General features: G+C 39.3%; 1 pseudogene; it reads left to right on the top strand.

The window, feature by feature from the left end:
* The first annotated feature begins 576 nt into the window (after positions 1-576).
* LOC114262715 (protein IQ-DOMAIN 32-like) lies at positions 577-12607 on the top strand (annotated as a pseudogene).
* The last annotated feature ends 97 nt before the right edge of the window (positions 12608-12704 follow it).

The following is a 12704-nucleotide window of genomic DNA, read 5'->3' on the forward strand; positions in this document are numbered from 1 at the left end:
GTGTTGATGGCTCTTTTGCCTCAATAAAGAGGACTTCAAAATTGCCAAGTGTAAAGAAAAGAAAAATTAACAGAAGAATGAGGGAGACGGAGAAAGATGATTGAGTGAACAATCGGGATAATTGAATAAACAATCAAAGTAACAATTACTTACCTCTACTCCTATGCTTTGAAAATGAAGTGCATGAAATGCTTCGAAAATGAAGTGCTGAAAATAAATGCTTCGAAAAGGAAATGCGTAAAATAAAATGCAAGAAATATAAATGACAAGAAAAATAGAAATCAATTATCTTTGATTTGAGTTCTGGATCTTTACAATGTAGCCATGAATGGCTATTTCTAGGCAAACATTTGCACGAAAAAGCTAGCTAAAACTACTCACTCTTCTACCTCCTCCATTTCATACTCCATGCTCTTCCATAACTTCCTTTAACCTCCACTTCGTGTTCCATGTTTTTCACTTTGTTCTCCATCATCTTTTCACATTTCATAACTTCTCATAACCTCCAAATGAGTAGGAGGTTGCCACATGTCTTTCAATTATATAAATAACAAATAATAATAAAATTGCAGATTTATGGTGTCAACAAGAAGATCCGTTGCATCTTGCTTCAAGATCATTACCTATAGTAGCGATGCCATCGATGAAGACGATGATATCGATGCTTCTGAGGTATCTCTGATCTACAATTTAATTTTTTAATTTTGTTACCCTCTATATTTGGTTGCTGGGAAAATGTCGGTAAAGGAAAGTGATTAGAATCTTGAGTATTCGATGTTTAAGGGATTTGACGGCATTTGTATTTGACTGTGATGTTTTTGGCAATTTTTTGAAGGTTTCACAAATATTGGGATTGAGATAGGATCTTGATCCACATTTGAATTGGCCCCAAGTGATTTGATGCTTTTGATCTAGCAAAAGCTTTTTCCCCTGGTTATTAAACAGTTTAGGATTGCTCTTCTAAGTTACTTACTGTTTGTTTAAATTGATGGGATGCAAAGTAAGACATTTTTAGGTATGGAAGTACAAGCCTTCAAGTTCAAATTCATGACTTCATGTCCATTAGCTGACAACAATTTAGCATGTTTTTGCATGTAACTTGCATAATCTTTGCCACTTAGGCATGTAATTGGCAACCAATTAAAGTGGATACTAGACTATGGAAGGACAGAAGCTATGTATAGAACTGTTGCATATGAATATCAGGTTGAAATGGCAACATTTCACTTGAGTAATTCATTTACTAATTTTGCATTGACTTCTACCAATAACAGCTAATAGCACCAAATCAGTAGTTCTTAAACTGCTTTGCTTGACTTAGTCTTTCTTAGCAAATTGTATTTCAAATGTACTTAGCTGTCTTCCATAAATATAGTTTCAGTTTGTAACCACTTCCTAGGTTGTAGGATTTCTTGTTATTTCCTTGTGTATTTATATGACTGATCAATCAATAATTAAGTAGTGAGGTTTTCAATAATCTGTCATGGTATCAGAGCATAAATAGAGATAACAAATTCCAAAAATTTGTTTCTCTCTCTCCTTTCCCCTTCTGTTTGTTATCTTGCGCCGCCATGGCCAACCCTTCACCATTCATTTTAAACACCAATGCATCCCATAACACCCTTATCAGCATTAATGTTGCTACCCAGACACCTCTAAAACTCACTTCCAGCAACTATCTCTCATGGAAACTACAATTTCACACCCTCCTCTTTGGCTATGATCTCTTAGGCTATATTGATGGCTCTAAGCCATGTCCTTCAGCTACTCTCACACAAAATGGCACAACTCAGTCCAATCCTGATCACATCCTCTGGCTACAGCAGGACCAGTTAATCTTAAATGCCATCATTGGCTCCATTTCCCCCACTATCATACCATTTATTGCTCAAGTCAAGACAGCTCGCGAAGCATGGACCATCTTGGCCACCACCTATGCCACGCCTTCTCGTGGCCGCATCAAATAGGCCAAGACCTAACTCAAGATGATCACCAAAGGCTCTGACAGTGTCACATCATTCCTGCAAACCATAAAAGCCAAAGCTGATGAGCTTGCTCTTCTTGGAACACCACTGCATGCCGAAGACCTCACAGACCACATACTTGATGGCCTTGGCGATGGATACCAAGAACTCACACGTGCTGTCCAAGCTCGAGACACACCTATCACATTTGAGGAACTACATGAAAAATTGCTTAATTTTGAAGCTTCGGTGATCACTCCCAAACAAGACCCCTTTTCGTTTCCTACCACTGCTAATCCTACTAGCAAACCTCCACCAACATGGCGCTCCTCTGCATCTTCAGGCCGCAACAATAATTCTTGGCGTCCCTCCAATAGCCATTCACCCAGGTATCCTACTGCTCAAAACAGCGGACAACCCACAACTCCAGGAACTTATCCATCTCGGCCATATCTGGGTTATTGCCAAATCTGCAGAATTCAAGGTCATACAGCCAAACGGTGCCCTTCCTATCAGCTAGTCCCCGTTAACACATTCAACAGTACTCGCCCTGCTTCGAACAATCACTCTGCTACTCCATGGCAACCGCGGGCTAATTATGCTACCAATAATCCCAGTCCTACCTCCTGGCTCTTGGACAGTGGTGCCTCTCACCATGTTACAGCTGATCTAAACAACCTCTCCATGCATGCTCCATACAATGGCTTCGATGACATTATGATCGGCGATGGCTCGGGTCTCTCCATCACTCATACTGGTTCTTCCTCTCTTCAAACACCTCTTCACACTTTTCAATTGAATAATATCCTCTGTGTACCTGCTATGAAAAAAAATCTCATTTCAATCTCTCAATTTTGCACCTCAAATAATGTTTCAATTGAATTCTTACCAACTACTTTTTTTGTTAAGGACATTCACACGAGGGCAACACTTCTGCAGGGCCACACTAAAGATGGCATTTATGAGTGGCCGGTATCTCCACCACTGCTTGCTTTTTCCAGCATCAAAACTACTGCATCCGAGTGGCATCATCGATTAGGACACCCATCTTTTCCCATTCTAAAACAAATTGTGTCTAACAATAAACTTGATCTCTCCTCTTCCTTATCCACTGATTTTTCCTGTAATGCTTGCTTATGTAATAAAAGCCACAAATTATCCTTCTCTCAATCCATAATTGTCTCTTCACAACCCCTGGAAACAATTTTTTCTGATGTTTGGACTTCCCCAGTTCTATCACCTGATGGGTTTAAATATTATGTCATTTTCGTGGATCATTTCACCAGATATATTTGGTTCTATCCTCTTAAACAAAAATCTGCCGTGAAAGATGTTTTTATTAGATTTAAAGCACTTGTGGAAAAACACTTTGACAGAACCATCAAAACAATTTACTCTGACAATGGTGGTGAATATATTGCGCTTGCCCAGTTTCTTTCAACAAATGGCATTTCCCATCTCACCTCCCCACCTCACACACCTGAACACAATGGTTTTTCTGAATGAAGACATCTTCACATTGTCGAAACTAGATTAGCACTACTAACTCATGCATCTCTTCCTCTAAGATATTGGGCTTATGCTTTCGCCACCGCCGTTTATTTAATCAATCGCATGCCCACACCCACCTTAAACCTCCTCTCTCCATATGAACAAATTTTTGCAACAGCTCCCAATTACTCTAAACTCAAAATGTTTGGCTGTTTATGCTATCCCTGGCTTCGACCATATGCACTCAACAAACTCGACTCTCGTTCCAAACCTTGTGTCTTCCTTGGCTACTCTTTAAGTCAAAGTGCCTACTACTGCCTTGATCCATCCATCTCCAAAATATATGTCTCTCGGCATGTCAGATTTGTTGAGTCTGTGTTTCCTTTCACTAGTCTCTCTGCTCCTTCCTCTCGTCCTTCGTCCGATTCTATTGCCACTTGGATCCCTCCACCACTTCAAATTCCCTCCTTGTCTTTGGTACCACCACTCACTCCGTCATCTACAGTGGACGCCCCGCCGTCTTCCCCCAGTGAAACTTCACCATCACCAGCCCGGCCCCACACATATATTCTACTTCCACTCCCTGAACCATTAACCACTCACAATTCCCCACCACCGCCACCACCACTAGACCCACCGTTGCCTCAACCTATCCATACCATGACTACTCAAGCCAAAAACAATATTCACAAACCCATCACCAAATTGAATCTTCACACCCAATTAACCAATAGTGCTGACCTTGAACCATCCACCTTGACCCAAGCTCTCAAAGATCATAAATGGCGTCGAGCTATGTCTGAAGAGTATGATGCTTTAGTCACGAATGGCACCTGGGAACTGGTTCCTCCGGATACCACTCACAATCTAATTGGATGTAAATGGATTTTTAGAACTAAACGTAAATCTGATGGTTCTGTTGACAGGTTCAAGGCTCGCTTGGTTGCAAAGGGCTTCCACCAACGCCCTGGCATCGACTACCACGACACCTTTAGTCCAGTTGTCAAACCAACAATTGTTCGCACTGTTCTCAGTCTCGCTGTAAGTCGTGGCTGGTCCTTACGGCAGCTTGATGTCAACAATGCCTTTCTTCAAGGTCACCTCTCCGAGACTGTCTACATGTCCCAGCCACCTGGCTTTGTTGATCACGACAACCCCTCATATGTCTGCAAACTCCGAAAAGCAATCTATGGCTTAAAACAGGCCCCCCGGGCGTGGTACCAGGAGCTCCGCACCTTTCTCCTCCACTTTGGTTTTCAGAATTCATATGCTGATACATCTCTCTTTGTCTTTCATGCTGATGGCCACACCATGTATCTCCTTGTTTATGTTGATGATTTAATTCTCACGGGCGACAATGCTACCAAAGTCAATCAATTTATTGATATTCTTGCTCAGCGATTTTCACTCAAAGATCTTGGGCTCTTGACTTACTTTCTGGGTGTTGAAGTTGTCCCAAACAACCATGGCTTGTTACTCTCACAGAGGCGTTATATTCAGGATCTTCTCACTCAAACCAAGATGCAAGACGCCAAACCTGTTCTTACTCCCATGCCAACCAGTCCTTCTCTCATGTTAACCTCGGGCTCTTCTCTGTCTGATCCAACTGAGTATCGCCAGGTCGTCGGGAGCCTACAATATTTGCTAATAACCCGACCAGACATCGCCTTCGCTGTGAACAAATTGTCTCAATTTATGCACTGCCCAACCACTACACATTGGTCCTTTGTCAAACGCCTCCTGCGTTATCTGGTTGGCACCATTGATGATGGCTTACAAATCTACAATGACTCCCCTCCCAGTTTGCATGCTTTCTCTGACTCTTCTCTTAGCCTACAAGCCTTCTCTGATGCTAATTGGGCTGGGGACAAGGACAACTTTTGCTCCACATGTGCTTATATTGTTTATCTTGGTAAAAATCCAATCTCCTGGAGCTCTAAAAAGCAACGCATTGTTGCTCGATCCTCCACTGAGGCAGAATATCGCTCCGTTGCCAATACAACTGCTGAACTTACTTTCATTTGCTCTCTCTTGACTGATCTAGGCATTTCGCTGCCCTGCTGCCCTATCATTTACTGTGATAATGTTGGAGCAACTCAGCTCAGTTCCAATCCGCTTTTTCATTCGCGCATGAAGCATGTTGCCATCGATTTTCACTTTATTCGGGATCAGGTTCAAACTGGTTCTCTCCGTGTCGCTCATGTCTCTTCTGCAGATCAACTTGCTGATGCGCTTACCAAGCCTCTTCCCCGCCACCGTTTTCTTCAACTCAAGCACAAGATTGGATTGCTCTCCCGCGCTCCATCTTGCGGGGGCATAATAACACCAAATCAGTAGTTCTTAAACTGCTTTGCTTGACTTAGTCTTTCTTAGCAGATTGTATTTCAAATGTACTTAGCTATCTTCCATAAATATAGTTTCAGTTTGTAACCACTTCCTAGGTTGTAGGATTTCTTGTTATTTCCTTGTGTATTTATATGACTGATCAATCAATAATTAAGTAGTGAGGTTTTCAATAATCTGTCAACAGCCTCCTTATTATTTGTGTTGCGTTAAACACACAAATTACATGCTATTATGCTCTCAATCTTAAGACCTGTGGTTCATTTATTGAAAGTGTCATAGTTAATAAACTTGGCCTCCAAAATGCTAGTGGAGGCATTATATTCTTGTACTATGCTAATTCATATATCTTACACACAAATGAAGATGGAATAAGAAAGAGTACTTGTATGGTACAGAAAAACACGGTAGTACCAAGTGATACCTGATTAAAGTAATGACATGCAAAGTTGATTCTTCATTTTTCTATGAATTATGCTTTTTACTTGCATGTTTAGAGTTACATTCTATATTAGTAGACTTCTGTTTATATTGTATTTCTTTTCTTGATAAGAAAACCTAGACATTTCTTCTTGTTATGGAAAACAAAAAACTAGCAGTTTATATAGTTAATGCTCTCTCTCTCTCTCTCACGCGTGCACACAAACAACAAAACAAACAATTGATTGCTTGTTTGCCACCAAAAAAAAAAAAAAAAGTTGTTTCTTAAACACTGCATTGCATTTAATAATGAATGGAATATAGAAATTTGTTTTTATTTAACTACAAATCCATTAAGGCCATGTTTGTTTGGGTGGACTAAATTAGCATTCCTATGACTAATAGTCCTATGACTACCAATCCGTTGGATTATGTATCCTATCTTAACTAATAGTAAGTTTAAAATAATTAGTCCGTACTTCAATTGTTTAACCAAACATCGGATTAATAATTTTATTGGACTATTAATCCGATCTCAAGCTCATGTCCACCCAAACAAACATGGCGTAAGTGCCTTAAATGTCGTTTGTGATGGTCCTAGAGAGACCAATATCTCGTGAGGGTGTTTATAACACACAGAGTTATGTCTGGAGTAGAGCGAATTTTTTTAGCACCTTTGCAATGGATCCACCTATTTATACTTGTTGAGGCACCCATTCACCAAGGGATGTGGTTCTTGAAAAGGTTGCAACAACAGTGAATGGATACATCATACAAACCCTTTGCGAGAGACGCATTTCGTGTTTAAATGATTTTAAACTGTCACAACCATCCTATGTGGGAAAGGCTTCTCACCACCCAAGTGGAGTGATAGGGTGAAGGGAGGTTCACCTATATTGTGGTGTGATCAACCGCATTGTCCATTAGCCTGGTCTATAAAATCATTCTCAGGGAGGAACAAGGGTTAGAATTTTGATGAGGAAAGTTTTAATTAATTTAAAACTGGGAAATCATGTAATATCCATCTAAAGATGGGCGAAATTAGGTTCCATCTCTCTCTCTCTCTCTCGAATGTTGTTGTTGGAATTTTTCTATAGAGCAAGGGTTCAAGCGACAAACGCGGATGGAGTTTTCAGAAGATAGCTGCCAGGCATCGAGTGCTAAGCAACATTGTAATTTCTTTGAATAAGGATGGCCCAGAAACTGCTACTGTCAAGTTACTAACTCGACCCAACACAGCTTTTCAAGAGAAAACCTCTGAATGGGATGGACAGATGAGAAACCCCGATTGTCGACTTCAGCGAATTTGAAAGTGTCTGATACCAGAGTTGCTACAGAGAATGACACAATGCATGATGTAGACCCAGATGAATCTGCTATAGTTATCATCCAGGCTGCTATCAGAGGATTTTTGGTAGGAACTTTTTTCCATTTTAAGATTTAGAATTTCAGTCAAATAGCAACTTTAACTTCTTCCCTGCCTAAATGTGTTTACCAGGCTCAGAGAGAATTGCTGAAGCTTAAGAATGTAGTTAAGTTGCAAGCTGCTGTACGTGGGCATTTGGTTCGGAGGCAAGCTGTGGGAAGTCTACACTGTCTTCAAGCCATAGTCAAAATGCAAACCCTTGTTCGTGCTCGTCAATCTCGCGTTTCTTCTGACGGGAAACTAGATGGGAATCATGTGAAAGACGATCACAATTCAAAGCTCTTGGTAATGCTCTAATTTGGGTCAGTGACCTGTCTTGGGTTGCCTCTTGTCATGTTCAAATGTTTTGACTGGAGATCATACACCAGCTATCAACTTGAGACATCACTCTTTGCCAAATTAGATTCACTATTGATTGTGAGATGATAAAAAATTCTCCAGGATATCTGATGCTCGTTACTTGCTGAAGGATACAGTGTACCAAAATGTGTGCACAGCAATGCAGACATTTAAGTACATCAATTATTGCACTCACGTGCAATATCTTGAATAGATATAGGGAGCGAGCTAATTTGACATCTTTCAGTTCATTTTGATTCGAAGGAAAAACTCATCTTTGTTATCCATCTTATATTTTATCTTGTTTTCCAATAATTAGTTTTTGATGAATTGTAGGCTGAGCGGAAGTGCTTTAATTAGTTAAAACTTTCAAAATCGTTATCTAATTTGAAAATGGAATTGAGGAGCTCAATATATAATAGTACTGAATTGTCAGTTGAGTGAATGTTCTGAAAGTACTTGAGACAGTCCTCAAGATGAGGTTTTAGGAAATGCCTATGGATGTTGATCAAGGTTCTTAGTAATGAATGTCCATAAAGCAAGTCTGACCTATGACTTTTCCCCCTTTTATCCTGTGAACCTTTGGATTTGTATTTCTATATTAATTTTCATTTCATGAAAGCGAGGTTAGTAGCTTTTCATGCTTCGACAGATCATCTTTGAATATACTTGATTGAACAGATAGTTTTTGTTGAAGCCTTCACCTTCAATTATTATGTCTGATTGTCCATCGCTTGTTTCAGGAAAAGGGAGACTTATTAGCCAAACCAAATGTAAGGTGCACTTCCATTGAGAAGCTGCTTTAAGAACAAGTTTGCTCATCAGGTAAAGGAAATTCTATCTTTTTTCTCCATTGACCTGCAACTATATTGCAGGTGATCAATCTCACAATGCATTTTTTGAACTGAAACTAATTTTGTTATTCTGTATAAGCTACTGGAGTCAACACCAAGGACCAAACATATCCACGTTAAATGTGATCCTTCTAGATCTGATTCATCTTGGAAATGGTTGGAGAGGTGGATGCCTGTTTCATCAATGGGAGTTGAACATCCAAAGAAACCAGGGTTAAGAATGGAGCAACGTGAGGAGGACAAGGATGAGTGTTCTGGCTGTGAAATGGAAACTGAATTTCCATCCGGAGATTGTGAGTCAACATATTTGAAGGCCACTATCAGGGAAACAGTAGTGCCTTCTAAGGACTTGTGATGCTGACAACGTTGTCTTTCAAGCATGTGAACCAGCCTCATCTACTATAAGTGATAATCTGGAGCCACCTCAACCTGAGAACTCAGGCACATCTAATTTAAAAGAGTCATTGGATTTGCTTCCTAGTCAAACTAAGCAATCAGATTCGATTTCTCAGATGGAGCTTAAATCTAATAGTAAGCCTGAAATGGCGAATGAACATTCTGCATGTTCTGTGAGAAGTCTTGCTCCAGAACAAGTGGAGACTGAGGGGAAGAAGTTTGTGTTTGGAATGAGAAAGACAACTAACCCTGCAGTTATTGCTGTTAAGTTGAAATTTAAAGAGCTGAGCTCAACTGCTAATTCTGCAAGATCAACCAGTACATACAGTCAAGATGTTGGAGTCGAATCAAACTCAGATGCAGTTTCATATGCCATGGACAATGCAGTCAGGACAATGGAGATTGGCCTGGCAGAGAACTCGGTTTTGCATACCTCTAGGGTTAAAGTTGGTGGCTCTGAATGTGGGACAAAACTTTCTATTTCTTCCACTCTTGATTCCCCAGAAAGTTCTGAGATTGGAGCTACGGGTGTTGAGCTGGAAGCCATACTTTCTAAGAAAGGGAATAGCAATCCTGATATCACTAGGACCCTGGATATTGAAGCCAATGGTGTGACCACCATCCCAGGATCCGATTCATCCTATTCCATCTTGGTGCAGTCAGAGAAACTTGATGACGTTAATGGTGCTAATGACAAACCTGTCATTTCTGTTACAGTTGTAGATTCCTTACAGGAGCAGCCGAATGTACAAATCGAACTGGGCTCAGAGACGGGTCATAAAATGTACAAGTCATCACCAGAAGCATCTCCAAGAAGCCATATGACAGTCCTTGAATTCCAGGTAACACCTTTTAGTCAGGTTTCAGTGAAAACTGAGAGGACTAAAAGTGAAAGAGGTTCATCTAACCAGAAACGTAGGTCTAACCATGATTCTGTCACAAGGAGCAGTTTGGAACGGTTACCTAAAGAGAATAAAACTGGGAAGCAATGTAATTCTTTTGGTTCAAGGTGACCTGATTATGTTGATCAGGAACCAAGAGATAGTAATAGTAGTAATTCTCTCCCAAGTTACATGCAAGCGACAGAATCTGCGAGAGCCAAAGCTCTAGCAACTAGCTCCCCGAGATCAAGTCCAGATGTGCAAGACAAGGACATTTACATTAAGAAGAGACATTCATTGCCTGCTTCAAATGGAAGGCAGGGATCTCCTCGTATCCAGCGATCTACGTCTTAGGCACAGACGGGTGCTAAGGGAAATGGTCATCTTCATCGTATTTTCTAAAGGGTATGGCTTCTGTCCATCGGACTGGACGGTACTGTTAGGCTCGTGGGGGCCTACCACGGGTTCTGTTTTGATAATCTGAACCGTTTAATATGTAGAAATTGTCGAGTACTATATGCCTGTAAAAAATCTCGTTGATCGGATATCGATAGCTATGTGATCAAAACAGTTTTTTGTCAACCGTTAATTTGTTCACCGTCCAATTTTTTAATACGAAACTGATTTGATCATATAACTATCGATATCCGATCAATATGATTTTTTTCAGACATATAGTACTCGACGAATTCTACACATTGGATGGTTCAGATTATCAAAACGGGACCCGTGGTGGGCCTCCACGGGCCCAACAGCACGGTGACAGAAGCCATACCCTTTTCTAAACTACCTCATTTTTCTTTTCAAATAGAAGGTATTGCAAATGTAATTCATAAATCCATTGACTTAACCTAATGGACTCATCCCCATAATTTCCTTCCAGCTATGTTTAATCTATTTAGGATCTGGTACAATTTGATCTAGATCGGTGACACAGAAAATTTTGTCTGGTTTTTGTAGGTAGTTTATCGGTTTTTAGAAAACAGTTAATGCAATTTAGCGTTGAGTATTTTGACTTTCTAAGAAGAAATTCTATGATACTTATAGACTATAGGAATTTGAACTGAACTAAAAGAGTAACAAACCAAGCCTAAGGCTAAAATATACTTGCACCTTCTGGTCAAATTCCTATGGTCTATATACCCTTCTTTTTCTTAACTTTAATAATATAATAATAAACTTCTGGTGAATGGGGAGATAGATTCATAAGCATCTCTGCTGCTTGTGGTAAGTTGGATTTCACTTCAAGTTACTATGTTGTATCTCTTGTCATGTTGAAAGGTTTTCTATTGCTGAGATTTTGTTTGTTGTGTTTTCCCAGCCATGTTTTTTCCGTGCAATATTTTGCCAGGATTGTCAGTTTAAAATTGTTTCTAAGCTGTTCTTTTAAGATTGTTTGGATTTATGATTTAGGTAAGGATATGTGGAGGGAAAGGAAAAAAGTGAATGAATATAAACTAATTTTTTTCTCCATTTTCCTTGCCATTTTCCTTTTCTTTCTAAATCCATTATCCAAATACAGTCTAAATTTCTTTTAGTTGTTTGTCATGACACAATATTTGCACAAATTACTCTAAGTTGTTTGTCAACAGTTTTTTTGTTTTCTGTTTTTTTTTTTTTTTTTTTTTGTGTCAGCTAATTACTCTATTGTCACCCTTTTCAGATGCTCGTAATCATTCTTTAGTAATCATTCTTAGGTCATCATCTACCCTTTAAACTTCAGCATAATGTTACACAGTTTGTCCAAAGTCTACCAATGTGAAGTTTTGGTATATATTTGGTTATTTATTGCCTGAATCTTGTTTGTTTAAGAGAGAAAGTGGCAAAGGTGAAGAGTAGATGTTTAATTTTGATTATCGACACAGGCATGCCTTGGATTCAGGTTTGTTGGTGGAGAATGTAGAGAACGAAGTGAAATTTTATGTAAAGTGGTGAACTACCATCTTTTTTTTTTTTATTTGATTATGAAGAAATCTATTTTGGAGGTTTGCTTGTATTTTTGTTCGATAGTATATGCACCTTTGTTTAAGATTTGTTTTAAGATGGTTTTGGTGATTATTAACTTTTGAGATATTGGGTTATACGTTCGAGATTTTTTTTTTTTTTCAAAAATTTTGACTGAAATATATATTAAGTTGCGTTTTTTGTGTGTTTTGTTTTAGGGGCCTTTTTTACTCAATCTGCCGGGCCAAAACAGTTGACCGTGCACCACTCAAACACACAAGTCCGAATCCAGGTATAGGTGCAGCTTCCTATGTTTCTGATCCACAAGTTAGTTTTAAGTTTGATTTTTTCCTTTTCACGTACAAGCTGGAGCTGGGCTTAATTGAGTTGGTTCCATTCAAGCTCGAGTTTCTTTTTTTTGGAGTTCGGGTTTCTGAAATTGAAGGAACCAAACTCAAGCTCAACTTGAGCTGTTCTCGAACTCGATTAATTTTCTGTGAACCAAGCTTTAATACCAATGTTTTGAGTTAAGTTCTTGATCCAAGAGTATCTTCTATAAATCACAAAAAAACAAAACAAAAACAAAATAAAAACAAAAACAAAAAACCAAGTGCAACTAAGAGCAACTCCAACCATGCTCTTCATT

This window comes from Camellia sinensis, chromosome 13, assembly GCF_055761805.1.
Source record: "Camellia sinensis isolate YWXY chromosome 13, ASM5576180v1, whole genome shotgun sequence".
In the NCBI taxonomy this organism is placed as follows: Eukaryota; Viridiplantae; Streptophyta; class Magnoliopsida; order Ericales; family Theaceae; genus Camellia; species Camellia sinensis.